Source organism: Equus caballus, chromosome X (genome assembly GCF_041296265.1).
Source record: "Equus caballus isolate H_3958 breed thoroughbred chromosome X, TB-T2T, whole genome shotgun sequence".
Classification (NCBI taxonomy): domain Eukaryota; kingdom Metazoa; phylum Chordata; class Mammalia; order Perissodactyla; family Equidae; genus Equus; species Equus caballus.
Genome location: NC_091715.1, coordinates 69,939,984 through 69,960,164, shown reverse-complemented (window position 1 = coordinate 69,960,164; position 20,181 = coordinate 69,939,984). Strand labels below are relative to the sequence as shown.

The 20,181-nt window shown below is 38.9% G+C and overlaps 1 long non-coding RNA gene across 2 annotated transcripts in view; it reads left to right on the top strand.

Moving 5' to 3' along the window:
- Positions 1–15,292, top strand: part of LOC102150010 (uncharacterized) — a 30,874-nt gene extending 15,582 nt beyond the window's left edge. For both annotated transcript variants that reach the window (XR_002805540.2, XR_001377927.3), the window contains exons 2-8: positions 1,293–1,383; positions 3,847–3,983; positions 5,333–5,541; positions 5,948–6,269; positions 6,659–6,784; positions 7,892–9,752; positions 14,953–15,292. This is a non-coding gene — a long non-coding RNA (uncharacterized lncRNA). The remainder of the gene's footprint in view (positions 1–1,292; positions 1,384–3,846; positions 3,984–5,332; positions 5,542–5,947; positions 6,270–6,658; positions 6,785–7,891; positions 9,753–14,952) is intronic.
- The last annotated feature ends 4,889 nt before the right edge of the window (positions 15,293–20,181 follow it).

The window sequence follows — 20,181 nt, the reverse complement described above, 5'->3', positions numbered from 1 at the left end:
TACTAGGTCACACTGAAGTGAGGGGTGGAAATGATATAGTCCTATATAATCTCATCCCTGAGATGGCTGTATTGTTGAGGAGCTAATATAAGCACACTTTAAATAACTAGGAAATGATAAGCAAGTGCTGTCTTAATGTGTATTATAAGTTACAGAGTTTTAAGAAGAGAGCCCATTTGGGTTTGAAATTGATTGGATAAAGTTAAAGGAGGTGGGTTTACTTTTTCTCTTTGGTTCAGGATATGATTAATATTGCAGCCATCTGGGTAGTCCAGTTGGTTTATTTTAACGTCATTTGGTTTTACCTCTTTTGGCGGCATAGCAAGGGATAAAGCATAGCCATTGTGTTTGGCTATATGCTAAGGCTAGCAAATTGTCAATTGTTAAATCTCATTATAAACTTGAGCTTTTTGAAGTTCAAGTATTGGGGGTATAAATATGATTAGTTTGTTCTTTGTACCTTTTTGTTCTGTCTCTGCCGAAGAACAGATGAGAGTAGTGATGCCTTTTTAGTTTGAGATATTTGTGGAACCTATTTGGCAAGAGGGCAATGGAGAAGTCTAAGTTTTATAAGAAAACCCATTACCTTGCTTACTTTGATGAAGTTGAAATACCTTCTTCCCCTTTGTCTTTTTCAACAAGTACCTTGGTAAGCTAAAAAGCTTAGACTCTCCAATGTAAAACAAACACAAAGGTCCAGCTGAAAAAATGTTAACATCAAATTTGAAACATTTTTTGTGCACATCCCTGCATCTTAGCAGGAGCAAGAGGAACCATATTAATGAGCTGGGCTTTTCTCTTACTGCCCATTTTAGTTAAATCCATAATTCCTCACAGTTTGTTCCTCCTTCCCCCCATTGCCTAAAGACATTATTTGCCTGACTAACTGGGGTAATAAACAAATGGTCCTGAGCCTTCTTGGAAACATGGTCTATGCCATTGTTTCTCAAACTGAAGTAATCTGTCAGGATGAAACATCTTTTAAAGGAAAAAAATTTTTTGAGATCCTAAAGAATATATGTTTTGAGGAATAATGACTTAAGAAAGTTATTTGAAATGTAAACATGATTTCTAATTTCAAGATATGTTTGTCAAAGATATACAGTGTTTTATATATAATATATGTAGGACTTGGGGATCCATAAGAATATATCCACAAACCCCCAGGGTTCTTATCACCCCAATTTGAGAAACACTGGTCTACGCTTTATGAAATCTTTTATCGCTACTAATCAAATTATCGTTCAGTACTAACATACAACTATAACTGTTTACTGGAATTTGTTTTAAAGGGATGAATTCTCAGCCGGTTCTGTACCCCCACTTGAGGAAGGATGGACCAATTTTAGGTGGACTGAAGCCTGCGCTAGACAGCATCCAAAGGTGAATCTTGGAGTTGTATTTCAATTCATTGCTTGAAATAAAATCTCTAGCAGTTGTAAAAAGGGATGCTTTGGAAACGTGGGCATCTTCAAAATTGGGATAATCCTTGTGTCAATAAATAGTTATTGGGCCAGGCACTGGAGTCGATAGCAAAACCAAAGACATGATTCCTGTCAAGGAATTTGCTATATGATGGAAGATGCAGAAATGAACGAATCATTATGGTGTTGGGCAATACCATCAAAACGTTGGGACATTCTGTGGGGCATAGAGGAAGAAGAGTAAGGGAAACGTTCTTACTGAGCAAAGTGATGGCAAGGTGTGCCTAGGCAGCACCTTGGTCACTTGGCTCAGGGGATGTGTAAGCCAAGGGCTTACAGGCAGTACTCCAATATTCCTTGCTTTTTGCAAGTGCATTTTAAAGAAGCCCATGTTCTTTTAGATGGAGTGAATCACTATTCTTTTTCATGGGTTTGTGGGCAGAAGGAGATACTGGCAAAATTATGAAAAAGTTCTGAATTGGGAGTAGGAACACCTAGCCTTTGGACCTGGCTCTAACCTTGGATCAAATCACCATGAATCACAACTTCAGTGTCTAGGGACTGCTGATGAATTAAGACAAGGACTTGAATTGAATACCTCAACCCCTGAAAATGACATTTTGTCATTTGGAAAATTTTCAATGGATCAAAAAGGAAAGCAGTTAAAATTCTTTGGGCATTTCTCTAAATGGTTATTGTGATTTCTAACTTTCCTCCTTATAGAACCTTAATATATAGATTGGAGGAAATTTTCTGACCCTGGTTTTGTGTATTTTTTCCCATACCCTTCTTCAGCTTTTCTACCTATCTTTCTGTAACCTATATACACATTTCTCTAACCACCTCCCTAAATTATAGAAGATCATAAGACCTAGAGCTGTTATGATTAAGCATTCATAATTTCTTTTCAGGGTTTCTGAGCCCTGGATATCAAATGTATACCTGAATAGGAGTTTGTGACTTGAAGTAAAGAATTAAAAGTTCAGGGCTGGCTCCGTGGCCGAGTGGTTAAGTTAGCGCGCTCCGCTGCGGTGGCCCAGGGTTCGGATCCTGGGCGCGGACATGGCACTGCTTGTCAGGCCACGTTGAGGCAGCGTCCCACATCCCACAACTAGAAGGACCTGCAACTAAGATATACAACTATGTACTGGGGGGTTTGGGGAGATAAAGCAGAAAAAAAAAAAAAGATTGGCAACAGTTGTTAGCTCAGGTGCCAATCTTTAAAAAAAAAAAAAGAATTAAAAGTTCATCTGTGGTGGCTGCTAAATTATTCTTATTTGTGAAAGTGTCCTGGGAAAGTTTTCGCCAGCTCAAAGAGAAGCCAACTGATTATCTGAAGTGAGCTGTTTCCCCAAACTTTATAATCTTGGATGGCAAAGAGCACTGACGTGTATGGTTAAACAGAGCTAATACCTTCCTCTGCCTCTAGTCTTAGAAACTGGATTGGAAAAAAACTTGATTTTCCCACTACCATATTTTTAGTTACAGACAAGTAACATTTAACAGTGGTTTCCTTCAAAATCTAACTCAAGTTGGATCTCAAGTATTTGTTTAAGACTTAACTGACCTGCTGAATTTAACAAGTTAAACGTCAGTGGCCATGCACAGTTATATATTGTTGTATAGGTGCCATTGAGTTAACTATGTTAATGGTGTTTCAGGAAGGAGTGGAGTAAATATGTATAAATATGTATGAACTGCCATGTTGAACCAGAAGCCTGTATTTGGGATGAAGAATCTAATCTTAGGTTAAACAAGGATGGGGAAGGATGTTGCCAAGAGATTTTGAAGCCTGTTCTGCTCATATTGAGAACATCACAGAACTCCAGTTTGGTTTTACTGGACATGTTATCTAGAGAATAGAGTTGAATAAGTGATCTTTCACATACTACTGTTAGAGTTTGTTTGATACTGGCATAAAGGTCCTTATGGTAATTTCTGATCAAGCCATACTTGGTGCTTTCCACACCATACCATACCATATATAGTGTTTTCAAGATTGCAAACCTGGCTTAGACCTGCTTCAGTGAGCTCCTATCCTACAGTAAAGGCAGCTAGCCAATTATTAAAAATGGTCAAGGCACTCGTACCTCCAGGCAGTAGTAGCAATTGCTCTGCTACCTTGTATCTTGAAGTATTTTCAGCAAGAGGATGACCTTTAGGCCACAAATTTAGTCAGCTTTTAATAAGGTGGGTATTGGTTTCACCCATATTTTCATTTAGTTCTTTTCTACACTAGCTTAATCATTCTGTGATAGTGCCAGTGCTCGCCTTACAGGACGTTAGGGAGATCAAACAGGCTAGAGAGAAGAGACAGGAGACACCTATATCTGATGCTTCAGGTTAATACTTCCTAGTTTTTTTCTTGTTGAGGTTTTCTCAACAATTATATATCCCGCTGAACCCTGTCTTTCTTCTTCAGGACATTCAAGCATGTGAGACCTGAGGACTGCAGGCAGCTCTAAGAAGCTCCACATTCATCAGATCTTTCCTTCGGAGAATCTGGATAAGCTCCAACTGGTCTTAAGAGGATGGCTTGCAGGCCACCTGGAGAAAAAGGTAGTTTGGGGTGCTCGTTCTTGTGGGAATTCTGTCTTTGGCTTTAAGGGCTTTTAACTTCCTGCAGCTCTCCTTTTTAAAACAGAACATGAGCTAGTTCTTATCAATTCCTACACAGGTTTTTTTTTGGCATATACACATACATTTTAACTTTCAAGAATGAGTTTCATCTATTATTTCATTTATCCCTAAGAGCTAGGTTACAGTGAAGTCTGTAAGGGCAAGCATCTTGATCCCCATTTCATAAATGAAGAATGAGAGATGCAAAACAATAAATTACTTTCTTTCATATCTCATAGCTACTTAGCAGGAGATAGAGAATGAACCTATGCCTTCTGTTTAGTAGGCCTTGAAATTATTTCCACCTTCCTTTGGGAGACTGGTGGTAAGTGCTGAGTAGTACCAACTTATTTGTGTCATAGCCTTGTTTTGGCAGGCTTAATTCCACTGTCACTGTCATTCTCTTGTTTTAAGAAGTTGAGGGTTTGTTAATTTGAAAAACTATGAAATTGCTAAAAGGTAGAATAACAGAGACCCAAGGGCCTGTGTAACTAGATCCCTAGCTTTCTGTACCTTGTTTTTCCTTTTGCATAGATTTGCTTAGCTGTTGTGATAACTGGGGTTTTATATGCCTGTAATAAATCTTGACTTCTCTGAATATCCTGGGACTCTCATGGTGTCCCATTTATATAAGCTGTTTAAGAAATGTACCATGTAGGTTGAGTAGAAAACAATTCTGTTTACCTTGGCAGTGCTCCAGCATCTTACTACTTAACGTACAAATTAAAAGAGGAGAATGATATAAAACTAGGCAAGAGAGAGGCACTTTGAGTTAGATTGATCAGTTCTTAAAACTGAGCAATGTGAAGAAGAGTTCTTACAGGACTCAGAGGGTCAGACCACATCGTAGCTTTTCTAAGTAACTTGATGACTCTCTTCGTTGAGAAAGTGTTAGCTTCTCCTTCTGTTTTCTCTTGATTTCTCACCTTCACTATATTTCATGATCAGAACACTCAGACATTAATAATCTGCACTCTAGAGGATTGCTCATCAGTGGACACTGGAAAATAAAGCACAGTGTGGGAATTTTGGTAATTATTCAGCTCTTAATTGCTCTTGGAGATGAGGGGAAATAATAGAAGGAAAGGAGCTGGAATGAATAGAAAAATTTGCATGTTGCTAGGCTTGTAGCTAGAATATGGAGTTCTACACAGTTCCAAATCTCCACCCCTCAATCCATCTGAAGAAAAGGGTAGACATAGTTTAATTTAACCACTAGTTGCTCATTGGGATAGACTTTCCCACTGTATTGCATTTCAGTAATTTAGTTTTCTTTATCTCTTCTCTAGGTCTTCCTCAGAAGAATAGGCTTGTTGCTTTATGGTGTTAGTGACCCATTCCCTTTGACGATCCCTAGGTGGAGATGGGGCATGAGGATCCTCCAGGGGAAAGGCTCACTACCACTGGGCAACAAGCCTAGGCCAGGAGGTTCTATCAAGATTCTTTCCTGGGCCCAGGTAGGAAGATGAAGTCTCAAGACAGCTACCACACATCAGAGGTGGGTAAGCTGTCCCTAAAAGCATAATAAGTGGTCTTTAATTTTTTTTATGTGAGTCACCACCACAGCATGGCCACTGACCAGTGGTGTAGTTCCATACCTGGGAACTGAACCTGGGCCACTGAAGTGGAGCACACTGAACTTAACCACTGGGCTATGGGGCTGGCCCCAGTAGTCTTTAAGTTTGATCATGTTTTCCAGTATACATTTCACTTAGCTTTCAACTGAGATTGTTTTCATCATTATCAACTGTGTCTGCCAGCTCCTAACTAACCGGGGAAGGAACTGGGTATGAGATGGGTGAAAATGATGATGTGAAGAGAGTAGCAGGCTGCATGAGTTAGGATTTTAGGGTGGCACTATACTATTTGGTGGAGGGTTACAGCTAAATTGTTCTTTCTTTTAGGAGAACATGGACAACAACTGCCACATCTGTGACATTAATCGTGGCAGATCATCATTCTGGACCCTCTGGTCCACAAAGTCTGCCTTGAGGCCCTGTTGGAGAACTTTGCCAGTCATTTACATACTTCAAGATGCCTTGGGACGTCTGCGGGATAAAACACAAAACAAGTTGTTTAAGAAGATAAATAAGAATTGTATCTTTGTATGCTGTGCTTGCTGATTGACGGAAGCTTCACAGCTACAAATGGGAACCTGACCAGAAATGGTACAAAGTTATCTACCGTCAGGGAGGATCTAAAGAACCAGGACCCTGGATACTCTAGGTCAGTGATGAGAGAGGCTGATTAAGGGGATGTAGGTTGGGAGATGGATGTAACCATTCTGTGTAGTAAGTCCTGATCATACCGGCTTTGTACAGATTAGTATTCATGTAAAGAAATAAGGCTAGATTGATGGTGCTGTTTCCAGTGGGTCACCAAGTGTTAGTAGGCAAGACATTTTCCTATTTATGCCCTAGTTTCCTATTCTGTTGAGTGAGGACGTTGTATTAGTTTTATCTCTAAGGACCTAAAAGCTTCAACTTTGTACATTTCTAAGCTCTGTAGAGAGTGTTTCTACAGCTCATTAATTTGAACCTTCCCCTAAGTCTAGCACGGTACTCAGTTAATACTTTTTTATGGCATTTATATGGTTTCCCTCTTGTTTTTTGTAGCTCCTGATTGTTCCCTTCGTATCTGCCGCATCATCCTTCCCAAAAGCAGTGCATAGAGTGAGAAATTTGAATACACCAAAAGATCAACGTGCCTGACACTCTAGCATTTTAACATAGCAGAATGAAGTAAGTTGTTGATGTTGTAATCCCGTGAGGATCACTTTAGAGCTAATAGGTGTTTGTTGGGGGTTTGTGTGGGATGGGCTATGGTGATCTAACATGGAGGGTGGGGCAAACATGAGATGGGAGGATGATCACTAATCAGTATTATCAACTGAGTTCACTGAAGGAACTCAAAGATATTACGGTCTACATACCAGTTGTGTCACAGAGTAATTTAGTTTCAACTAACCTGTCCTTTATCTTCACTGCCTAGATCCTTTGCCACTCTTAAAGGCCTAAACATATGGAAACCAAGATAAAAAAGAATTTTTGTTTGTTGCTGAGAGAGTGGCCCTTTCTCACCCTCTATTGTGAGAGAATCTATCTGCAGTTAAGATTTAGCGTTAAAGGAAACCCAGTCCCTGAAGCTGCCATTGTAATTGTGAAGGGTGTGAAAATCAAGTCAGTTTTCTAAAGGGATGGGGAAAGGTGAAGCTATATAATGAGGAGATTGATCAGATGCTCTCTAAGGGCTTTTTATTATAATATTCACTCATCTGTGGCATCTCTTTTGGCTCTCTGGAAATCCTTGTAAACAGTTGTAGCAGAATGTTAAGAGGCACATGTTCTGTGTTTAAATCCTCTGCTACTCATTAGGTGGATGGCCTTTGGCAATTTAGAGTCTCTGTTTAGACTTGTCTGTTTGTGAAGGTTAAATGAAATCATGTATGTACATTGCTTAGTATAGTGCCTGACATATGGTAAGTAAAAGGTAACCCAAAAAGTTTTATTAGTTCGTGTGACACAATGCAAACGACCACTAAGACTATCAAGTGGCAGGTAGAATTAGCATGTTTTGGTTCTGTGTAAGAAATTCCTAAGGTAAAAGTTTGTAAGTGGAAGAACATCTATGTTGGTGATTGTTATTGTTATAATTATTATTATTGTCAGTAATATAAGTAGTATTTGTAGTAATGATGGCTTATTGTAATTACTAATGCACTTTTTGGTTTTCTTTTGTTGTCTTCTCTTTGTGATGTGCCTGTTGTGCCCCTCGCTGTATCTTGTTTCTTCTACCTCCTACCCTCTTCCTCTGAATGTCTGCCTTTGCTTATCTCTTTCACTCAAAAGTGTGTATTTCTTTGCTTGTCTGTTTCTTCCTTGAACGTCTTTGGTCTTTCTTCTCTATCTAAAGTGTGTCTTACCCATTTCTATAATTCTCTTGTTAGTTTCTTCTCTGTGTATCTTTGTCTCATTGTTTCTTTTGTTGCTGAGTGGTCTGTGCCTTGTCTTAGATCTCTCTCTCTCTCTTTTCATTTTGTTACTGATTCCCTGTGCTCTCCTAGATCTGGCTCTTCTTTCACTGTTCTTCCCTTTGTGTCTCTGAGTCACATGCTGTGTGCTTTTTGCTCATTACTTGTTATGTCTACCTCTCTTCTTTTTCTCCTTGTGAATTCTGATTGTTTGTCACTTTCTCCCTTTCTTGTTGGTTTGACATTTCACTTTTTTCTGATTCTGGCCTCCTTTCTGCTGTTTCTACTCCTTATCTTGCATTTCTCTTTTCTACATATCCTTTCTGCCTCTCTTGGGCCATTTTCTCTCTTTTTTTCCTGCTTTGTGTGCTTCAGTATCTCTGCTCTTTGTGATTTTCCATTTCAGCATTCATCTCTCTGTTCTTTTGTTTCTTCTCTGCTTTTTCCCTTCTACTCACCTTTGAATATTTCAGTCTCCTCATGAGTCTGTGTCTCCCCTTCTTTGGTTTCATACAATCCTCTCGCCTTGCATGTTTATTGTGGCTGTGTATGTGTGCGTGTTTGTGTGTGCTTGTGACAAAGGGGCTTCCTAACCCCTTCCCAGTAGGTGCAGAGTGTCAGCTATCAAAATAAGTACTGCAGCACTGTTCCTTCTGCCACGCTGCCCTGTGAGACGATCCAAGACCAATAGAAGGCCCAAGGGTCAAAACTGAAGGAAAGCTGAAGACCTAAGATGGACAGAAAGGGAAGGCCCATAATGGGTAGAAGGCCCAACATAGAAGACAGATGGTTTGAGACTTGAGTCCTAAAGACTAAAATGGAAAACCCATGTCCCACGATAGATGGAATCATCAGGCCTGAGACCGTCAGAAGCCCTGAGAGCCATGATGTGCAGAAGGCGGCCCTTATTGTATAGAAGACCTGGCTGAGTTGGATGGAAGGCTCAAGTCCTGAGTTAGACAGAAGGCTGAAGACCCAGAATATGAGCGCCTGAAGGCCTGAGACCTAAGATACAATGCCTAAGACCTGCGATCAAAAGGCCTTAGCTTGACCACCTAAGACCCAAAGATAGAAGGCCCCAGACAGACTAAAGACCCAAGACGCAAGCCTCTCCAGAGGGACAGAAGGCCCCAGAGAGACATATATATCTCAAGACTAAATCAAGCAGGAAGCTGGAGGCCCATGATCTAAAACCCAGGAAGAATAGAAGCCCCAAGACCAGAGGAATTTCAATGATGAGAACCTGAGGCTCACCTCTTTTCTATTGCTATTCTTCCTATTCTTGGACATTTTCAGTTCTCTCTTTCCAGTTCTCATATCTCCATTTAAGCCCACTTCTTTTGAGATATCATTTTTGATGTTCCTGTTGCCTTAAGGAAACATATCTTTAGATCGGCAGTATTATGCCCGGGCCAATCTTAAGCCAATTTTTAGTCACAGTTTTGAGCCATTTATTAATTTTTTGGTATTTTTTTAAACTTCCATTTCTCTTCATCTCCACTCCACTTGAAAGAGACATATAGATGACACTGTATTTCAGTCTTCCCTTTTCCTCAGAAGCTCTAGGCTGACGAGAAGAGGAAAATATCAGGCTGTTGGGGGAAAAAACAGTGCCAGGCTATCTAGAGAAAATGTGAAGAGATGCTCCAGGCTAATGAGAAGAATTAGACAAGAAATACACAGATGTCCCAGCCTGCTAAGAAGCACCAACCAGCAACACCTTACTTCTTTGAGCTTGGGTGAGCAGGATTCCTGGGGTTTGGGATTCCTAGTGATGGTTACAAAAAAAGATAATTGGGCCTGGGACAGAGTGAGGCCCCAAGGAGACAGCCTGAACTCCCTGCTCGTAGTAGTGGCCTAATAATTTGGTAGACTTTGCCAACCCTGCCCCTGGGTTTAATACCCACCTCTAGGCTTAAAGGTGAGAGAACTTGGGAATATTTAGCAAGTTTAATCATTTCCTTGATTTTTTTCCCCCTTACCATGAGGGAAAAAATTTAAATGATTGAGAATATATATGAAAGCACCAAAAGACACAGAAAAAAGCAAGGCGTTCTCATTAATAGTGTATTGACGGCCATGCACAGCTAACATTTGAAAGTGTACTGTCAATTGTGAAGCGTTATGCAAAGCAGGGCTCATCACACCCTTTTTGTAAAGGGTAAATGTGAGATGGTAAACATTTTAGTTCTTTGTGGGCCATATAGTCTCTGTTGCATCTTTTTACAACCTTTAAAGAGACAAAATTATTCTTAGCTTGCGAACCAAGTGGATTTGGTCTGTGAGCCATAGTTTATCACCATGGATGTAAATGCCAGGGACTGTATACTGAATAATATTAATTTCTTTCTGTTCACCTGTCCCTGTGCTAGGCACTAAGGATGCAGTGATTATTTATGATCACATCCAGGTGACCCGAAGAAAAATATGTGAATGTGCCTTGTAAACTACAAAGCATTTAAAAACTTACAAATTTCAGAGTTGATGAATGAATATTGATTACGTAGTATATACATTCTACTGTGCTATGCACTGTGGATACAAAGATTTTAAAAAGTGTAAATAAAGTGCTTTATCAAAAGTATGTAATACTATGCAGATATTAGGAATGAAGTGTTTGATAAGTGAGTAATTCATATATTTGTGGCCATTGTGTTTCTGCTGCTGTGGCGATTTTGAGTAAAAATACAGTATTCTAGGTGGCAGAAAAGAAAACACCTAGAAACTGCTTTTAAACTATAAAATATACTGCAGACACAGGGGATTAAGCTATTGTGATCACTTGTAATGTGCCAGATACTATGCTAGGCACTACAGATGTCAAAAGAAAAAAAAATGTGTTCCCATTATAGAATTAAAAATTTCAGATAAGAAGTATGTATTAAAGTGCTTGGTAAGCTAAAGCGCTATATAAATACCAGTGGGCTACATGTTTATGAATGAATGAGTAAATATTAATTGCCTTTTATGTGCCAACTATTGTTTTGGGTACTGTGAAATCCAGGATAATGCTCCCAAGTTAGAAGAAGGAAGTTTTGTCCTATATTATTTAGATGTAAGGAATTAGATATTGTTTATTTTAATTAATCAAGACTTTACTGGTGATGTCAAATTAAATTATTACCAGTATATTTTCCTATGTTACAGGAAAATGTAATGAATGAGATTATACTTTCTAAACTATGAAGTGCTATATAAATGTAAGACATTAGATGTTTTCTCTGTGAATAAAACTTTGTGAGATTGGCATTGTCGCCACAAAATTGTCATTGTGTGGTTGACCCATTATGAGAAAGGTAATATAGTTATACAAACTGAGGGTTTAAATATTTGTTAAATGAATGAATTAATATCACTTGCCTAGTATGTGTAGTCATTGTTACAGGCACTAAAGATATACATAAATTTATAATTTTATTGTGCCTACAGCTGAGAATAAAGTATGTTAGCATTTTGTGAACTCAAAAGCACCATACAAAGGTAACTTGATTTTCTCTTTTGGTGCAGAGTATGTGGTTTATAAAATTTTATCATAGTTATCATTATACTATGAAAAAAAGTCTGAAAAAATTTGAGGAAGTATTGTTAACTATTCAACACTCTGATTATAATATGTAAAGGATTAAATAGCTGATGAATGCAAGGCTGGATAATAACTGTCTATTATGTGCCAATCTCCTTGCTAGGCATCAGAGTGTGAAGATAAACCATCTTTATTGTGTCCTGGGTAGCAGACAATAATGTATAAAATCAATTTATAAGTCTTAAACTACCATACATATATAAGCAATATCTGCTGAATGAGCATTAATTATTTACTCTCTCATCCCCAGAGATAGCAACTGGGGATGCAAAAATTTATTAGCATTATTATAGAACTTGCAGCAACAGAAATCTATGTGTAACTTTACAAAACTTACAATTTTATACAGATAAAAGGAATTAACTGTTGGCTTAATGAATGATTACTAATTACTTTCTCAGAACTGCACATAACCTAGAATATAAAAATGATTTTATCCTTATGGGGTGCTCACGGGAGGAAATGAGGTAATAGATGTGAGACCCAGACTAAAAGTTACTTAACCACTGCTAAGCTTATTCAATGATGAAACCATGGGAGAAACAGAATTGTGCAAGGCAGTATGCTAAATGCTGAGCTAGGTGGAAAGATGAAATCCAGGTCAGAAGGCTACTTGCTCCTTGGCCTGAGTGAATAGATGGGATTTCTTTTAAAAAAAGCAACATGTTGTGGTTCTCCATCAGTTTTTTAAATGCTGAATGCTGAAGATGGAGGTGAATTAGATCCACCTTGGCCTGGCTTAGAGATGTTAAAGGCATAAAAATAAATGGCTCTGGTTTGCTTTTAGATTAATTTAACAGAGCATCTTTTATGTGGAATACATCATTCTAGGTCCTGAGCATAAGAGAAGTGAAATGGGCCTAGTCTAAAGAGCATTAGATCACAGACCATAGCTGAAGATATGAAAACATGTTTGATTTTTGAGTAAATATTTGAATGCATGTTCTCTGGAAGGTACTATGCTATATGAATTAGTTGAATAGGTTTGGTCCAGAAAAGCCATGGATTTGCCTTGGAAATTAAGAAATAGGATAAAAAAAGGCATGGTTCTTTCATTATAAAATGAAGACGTTTTTCCTAGTTCTAGAAAGTCCTAACATCACTTGTTTATTGACCCAGTTTGAAGTTAGGAGACTGATAAAAGGGCTCAAGTTTTATCCTTTAATTCATTAGTTTAACGTTTTCCTTTTATTATAGTTAAATGGTTTAAGATGAGAATTAAGATGAAACAACTGGTTTTAAAAGTATTTGCTCATTGGCTTGGCTTAGAGTCAAGAAGCCACTTGAGCAATAAAAAAGATTCTAGATATTCCGTATTTTGTAAAAATGTATTCACTCTGAATAAAGTACTCTTCTTAAGTGCTGAGGAGAATGAAGAGATTTAAAAGACCTAGACGAAAATGCACTTTAAGCTCACTAGCTTATCGTGGAAACACAAGAAGAAATTTAATAAGAGACTACAGTTCTTCATTAGTTGAAAAAACTTAATCATTGAGGAGCAGTGATATTAAGACACTGAGAAGGAATGATTAAATAGATTACCTTCTCTTTGGCATGTTTCGTAGAGTGGGAATAAGAGAGAACTTTTTCTTTATTCATTCTTAGAAACATTGAAGAAGGTGATGCTAAATGAAATAGATGTGGTACAAAAGGCGCTTAATCTGTCTTGGAGATGCAATTAAAACAAAGAACAAATGGAATGAAATTCTCCACTAAGCAGAAGTGTCTGTTTCCAGGCATTGTGTTAATTCCTAGACAGAAAACAAAAAAGATCTTGACTGAAAGACACTTGCTTTTTAATTGGCTTGGAGACTAGAATATAAGAGAGGGGTTACTGTTCATTCATTTTTTAATTTATTCATTCATTCTACAAGTATATTTGAGTGCCTATTGTGCATAAAGTTCTTTGCTAGGTTCTCAGTTGGCCCCAGAGACATGAAAAAATGAATACTTCCCCAGAGAACTTTTAAAACTTTGCCTTTGGTCTGGTTTCTGGTTAGGGGCATAGCTTAGTCCCAGAATAACATCGTGGGGCTTAATTCCTACTCCATATTTCTTCTACCACTCTGGCCACTACAATAAGCAGGGTTTTCTACTGAGCTTGCTCCTTAAGTTGCAGGAACCCTCCTTATAATAGACACTTCATTCTTCCTAGCCCATCCCTCATGAAAAATAGCTGTGACCAGTGCTGGTCAGAAGGAGGGATAACAAATAATTTCCAAACCCCAGTGTCATTGGTACCAGCCTTGGGAAACCACTCATACTCGAGCCACAAGTGGTTTTGAAACAAATTTACCAGTTTTGTCTATTTTTAATTCTTTACGTTTACATTCTGAAAAGTATACACTACCTAAATAGATCTCTTTGAAGAACAGTCTTCAGATAGTACATGGCAACACTGGTGATGGAGACATGATTTCTCTTTTGCAACAGCTTCTTAACTTACACCTTAGAAATCTCCTCACCATCAAAACCTGCTCAAGAAAGGACTTGTTAGGGTAGGATAATGTCAGTGAATGAAAACACCTTAACAATTTTACTATGCTTACGTTTTAAGAATAATAAAAGTTAGAACTAATTGGCAAAAATTGGAGGAAAAAAATACCAAAAAAACCCCGCTAAATCTAGGCCTAACTGGGCTTTGACCTTTTCTATTTTTAAATCACTCACAGAGGGTGGGATAGGAGGCAGAGTGAAAGAAAAGGTCAAAGCTATTTCTAAGGGCAGCCTGCCTTGGTTCTGGATTGGTCTTAAGAGCATTACTACCTCCAGATGTAACTTGGGGATTGCTTTTTCTGGTTTAATGCAATTCCAGTAACTGGTCACTGTTGAGATAAGGACAGATTCCTTTGTCCTCACTCATTTTTGTAAGTTTTGGGGAAACAATTTTTGGCTGAATAGTTATCAACTAAGCCTTGGGTTAGATAATTATGGGATTTATTAATTAAATCAGTGTGACCTCTCTATCATAAGGTTGTCTTAAAGCTGAAGTCAAAATTCACTGCAAAGAAAGAGGACTTTATGGTTCACTGTAATTGATACATACTTTAAAAGCATCTAAACTTTAGTTTACATGGCAAACCAATAATAACATCCATAAGTGCAGAAGGAAATTGATGAATGGCAACAGAATATTGGTGGAGGGAGCAATATTGAGGAGGATTTGGGTGTGATGTTTCTAGATTTTGCTTTGTACATTTTTATTTATGCATGAGAAACATGCAAAATATTAATACTGTTTGGCTTTTGATACATGGCATCAGCTGGACTCAGTAATGCCCCTTTCTCAGGTGGGGTGGGGGGTGCATTATTGGGAAGTGGAAAGGAGAAAGTAACTAAAAGCCTTCCTTTCGCAGTTTCTGGCATCCTAAGACTACCACTACTGATAAAACAAGAATAAGAGAACATGCTATCATCATCTGATTTTTGTGGCATAAATGAAGTTGTGAACCAATCTGCTTTTAAAGGAAATGACTTCGTCTCTACCCTTCGACCTCAAAGGGAACCTATGCCAAAATGCTCTGATAAATGGAAGACACACTGACTTATGAACTGATGTGAAATTCAGAATCTCTGGGCCTTGACGTTTTGTAACGATTGAAAAATCTTGCTCAAGATGAGTGAACACCCAAAAGCAACTGAGACAAATTGGGGGGTGTGTTGTCTAATGTCAAATAAAATGTACTGTTTTGAAAACTTTGTATTTTGATATAAGTTTTACTTCACTGTCCCTTCCTAATCATAACAGTTACCTAAAAAAAAAAATTTCTTTTTCGCTACCTTAATCACCCAGCTTGGGTAAATGATTTGAGATCTCATTTCTTTCTAGCTTCAGTTGCTTTGGTTAGAGATTACCGAGAAGCACAAACCCAATAAATACATGTGAGAAGCAAAAAAACTATTGAGGAACAGGGGTGGGATAGAAGTAGGGCATAAAAAAACTATTAAGTTGTGAGAAGTAGGATATATTCAGGAAGGAAATCACTGTAATTAAAGAAGTTAACAGGTCCAATCCGTGAATAGATGAAGTGATCTTTAGTGTTCCTAGAATTTTGCATGATTAAATAACCAGATGTTAGATTGGTGACTTCATAGGCATGTGACCTAGTGCAGTGTTTATAGGCAGGAGTTTCTACTCCTTTGCTTGCAATTAGGGTGGCAAGTACTATCTTTGGCAGAAAGCCTTAAGCTGCTCTGTGCTAAGTATTCAGTACATGTGCTTTTAATATTGATGCCAGTAAATGTGCTTGTAATATTCATGCCTGAAGAACTCTTGCTTTATGTGTTTCAGTCAAATCTTCTTATAAATGAGTAGGGTGTGAGGTGATAAAATTGACCCATATCCTGGTGTGTTACTTCTGAAGAGGAGTGGGTCTGGGTAGACTTTGCTTATTTCTTTTTCCCTTCAAGGCTAGTTGTGTGGGACAGGGGAAAGTAGGTGGGAAAACCCAGTGGAGAGGTTAGAAAGTTCCTCATCAAGTTATCCTTGGGTGTAATCCGTGGCTCTGACTCGGTTGGCAGCTCTGATAACCAGGGCCTGACTTCACCAGTCCCCTTGTCATATTTGCTGTGCTTATGCTTAGGTTTGTGGTACCCTTGGTCCTCAACATTCTGATTCTGTGGTGTAATCCTTTAGTAGAGAGGAAATGAAAAGCACCATGTCTTCTGGTTAGTGAAGAAAGGTCAGACATGGCAGTTTTAAAGGGACAGCAGGAGTATTTATAAAATGTCAAACCATTTGACAGTATATTCCCCGCTTTTGTTCTTTTTATGGGGTAAGGATGGGGTGACCACTGTGCGCCCCTAGTTATGTTTGTTTTGTTCCAGGCCAAGCCATACCCACAGATTAATTTGTGCCTCTTGTCAAGTTACTCTTCTTCCCTTGATCATGAGACGTTTTCCTCCTTTATGTTTCTTTGGAAAAGGCAGTGTTACTGGGACTAGGAGACTTAAGCAATCTTCTATCATTTGCATTTGAAAGTTGTATAGTTTAAATTGGGTCTAAAATTGAGCCAGCCATTCTATTTACTGTGAGCGAATGAGCAGGAAAACTTCTAGTTATAGATGCAACTTCTAAAAAAGATGAAGGGGGCCAGGAAAACCAATTGAAGAACCAATTGAAGTTCCTAGGAATTATACAAAATGACGGACCACCAAGACAGTTACATGGTTGCTAGGCAACCATAAGACTAGGTCTCACACCTTTGACCTCAGCCATATTGCTTCCCTGGGCTTGGTAAAGGTGACCTTTTGAGGGGTTCTTACTGCCAGTTGTCCCTGGTTTTGCCACAGTCTTTCTCCCAGCACCAGCATTCCTAATGTTCCATTTACCCACTCGGGTTTCTTTTGCATGTGTACTCTGTTTCAAAATCGTGACTCTTCTCTAGAGTGGTAGAATGAATGCATGCCCTCATGATTTGAATGCACAAGGAAAGATAGGGGGAAAAGGGAACATAAAGTAGGGTGAGAAAAATAGAGATTTGAGCAGCCTTGCAGGTGGGTAACTAAGATAGAACCTGTCACTTTTGGGGGAATGCGGTGAGGAAGCAGTATTTGTGGGTAGGATGAAAAAACTTTTGTTTCTCTGGAAGAAAAGTACGTGGAGTGGAAGAGGAACGTAACAGGTAAGATGAGCTGTGAGGACCTCACTTTTGTAATTTACAAGAAACGATTAGATATATCCCCCAGGCCTAGAATAAACTTCCACCCCTTTTCCTTTCAGAATTGTTTTAACAGTCAGTCCTTCTGAAAATATCCCAGGAAGACCAACTGCATTATAGTGAGAATAGAGGAAGAGATGTGGGATCTCCCTATGGCAATGAACTATTGTGTCCTCCTCCCACTCCCTGGGGACATTTGGCAATAGTGCTTGAGATCGAGAACCTGCTCTTCTATTACTATGCAGATAGTGTCATCTGCATAGCGTGGTGGTTTTACTCCTTCCACTTAAATTCCACTGGATTTTATTTTGTTTTGGTGCACAAGGGAGTTACCCCTGTAATTCTCATTAGAGTAGTTAGAATTGTGTATGTAAATGCTCATAATAAAGATGAAGCATCTGAAGTCCAGAGAACATGACCTGCTCAAAGTCACAATGCAAATACAGCTGAGGTGAACCTAGATCTAAGGTCACTTGATTTCTAAACTAGTGCTTTTCTCACTACATATTCTATAAAGCCTCGTTTCTGAGAAGGAATACATTACCAGCAAAGAGTTTGGCTTATGAGTAGTTTATAGTTGGGAATAGGTCTCCCTAATCATAGCTAACCTCCAGAAGACTACTTCCTGTTATTATGCTTATAGGGAAGTAAAGTCACGGAATATCCCGAGGCAGGGATTATAGTGATTGTGAGAGCAGGCTTAGGAATCATATTACCAGAATTTGTATTTTGTTATTGCCACTTACTGAATATAAAGTCACTAAATCTCAGCTTTTGAGTCCTCATCAGTAAAATGAGGATGGTGATAGTACCTGTCTCTTAGAGTTGTAGTGTGTTTTAAATTAAAAAATGCACGTAAGCACAATTAGTGTTGTCACATAGTAAGCAAATGAATGCTAGATATTGTAATAACTTTAACTATATGGTTGACTACCTTTTGGTGATTCACCCTGGCTCATTATAAATTAATTCCTACTGGGAATGGGGGTCGGAAGACGTGGTGAGCATTTTCCTAAGGAATGGCCCAGAAAGCCCTGGAGAAGCCACTGTTTGCCCACGATCTTCAGGTTATTTTTATGCATGTGCTCATCTTGGACCTGTAGAGAAGAACTTGCCATTTTTTCTCTTTGTAACTACATAGTTCCAAGGGGACAGATTCTATTCAAGTGAGAGAATTGTGAAAAATATGTGAGCCTTCCTATCAATGAGAGGATTTGAAGCTTGGAGGTTTTTTTTTATATCTCCTCTCCATGTGTGAGCCACATTTTATCTCGATGCAGGGAACTGCCTAGCAAATCTTATAGATCAATTGGAAAACAAATGCAGTGATATTCAACTCCTTTTGAGAACGAAGCACCTCTAGTTAGAATGAATCTTCCAATTTTAGAATGGGATTGAACCTAGAGTTGAAAGTGAAGGAGTTATGAGGGATTTCCTTTTGGCACTGATAATTAATTTCTAGTCCTGAAGACATGAACAAAAATGGATAGTTAAGGATCCTCTTACAGAGGATCATAATCTTTGCTCTCCCAGACACTAGAGAATCCTGCAAATAATGCCTCCCACTCCACCGAGTGAGGGTGGTTGTGGCTCAAATTGAATTCCTAAAACAAAGCAATCTGAACAGCTTGAAGGAAGATAGGAAAATATTCCATCCATCTCCCTTCTCCCAATTCTGGCCCCAAGCCTCCCCTAGCTCAGAGAGGTAGGGTCTGAAGCAAGCAAAAAACAATTTTTCTTCTATTACTACTAGTCTGCTGAAACTTACCAAAGTACTCTTTGACCCCTCCACTTTCTCTTTACTCCCTTTTTTATATCCATTTTTGTGACTGTTAGTGTATCACTACAAAACAAGAAGTGGCTGTGAGTAGGCAAGGATTGAAATGTGGAGCTGGCAGTCTGATCTAGAACCTTACTTGCACTTGCTCATGGCTAGAATCTAGTCATTGTACTGCTCCAATCATGGCCTATAGTACTCCCAGGTGCTACTGCCTGAAGAACTGGAGGCCTTGTCTGGCATAGTAGCCCATGGTATTTGGCTTGTGGACATAGGAGGATAGTTGAAACCTGAGTCTGCAGGGAGGTAGTAAGACCAGGAGGGAGAGGCAGTTGTCAGAGTACCTTGGAAGATATCATTTTATAATCCCAAATCTATCTTCTTACTGTCACCCCTTTCTGGCTTGAATAATCATTGGAAAGAATGGATGTTAGCTGGGAATTAAGTTACTCTTGAGCTATAAGAAGTGGTGAGAAGAGAATAGATATGGATTCTAGCTCTCCTCCCAATACAAAGCTGTTGCCTCCAAAGGGAAGAGAATGAAGAAGAATACAGCTGGCACTGACTAAGATGGGTTCAACCACACTCCGATGAAAGAGACTTTCTGTAAAAGCTACTATCTGTTTTTTGATATAGTAACTAGACATCTATTTTTGGGTTCTAGGACAAGGGCTCTGGCCATGGGCAGCTAAGGGCCGAGAAGCAGGACATGAGATATGGGACTTTCTTGAACTATAGCCAAATGGAAATGACCACTGGTTACTGTAAATGGCAGGTTGGCTTTGGAGAGAACCCAGAATAAATAGTAAATCCCATTATTCTCAGCATAACAGAGTCTTCTGGAATTCTACAAGGTTCATAAAAAAATAGCTCCAGTAGCAATAGCCCCATTATGCACAAGGTTGGTTATCAATCGGTTAGATTGGTTACCAGTTCCCAAGGTACAAGAGTCATACCATTAGCTAATCAGAAAAGGCTAAGCAAATGCCAAAAGAGGAGAAAAAGGTCCAACCAACTATGACTTCCCTTCCAAATCTAGTCTGGAATCAGAGGTCCCTTTATTTCTTCCTTTCTCCCTCTTGCCCTTTCCCTACTTGTTAAGAGAGTGCAGTGGCCAGAGAAAGTCTGGATATCTACAAATAGCCCGT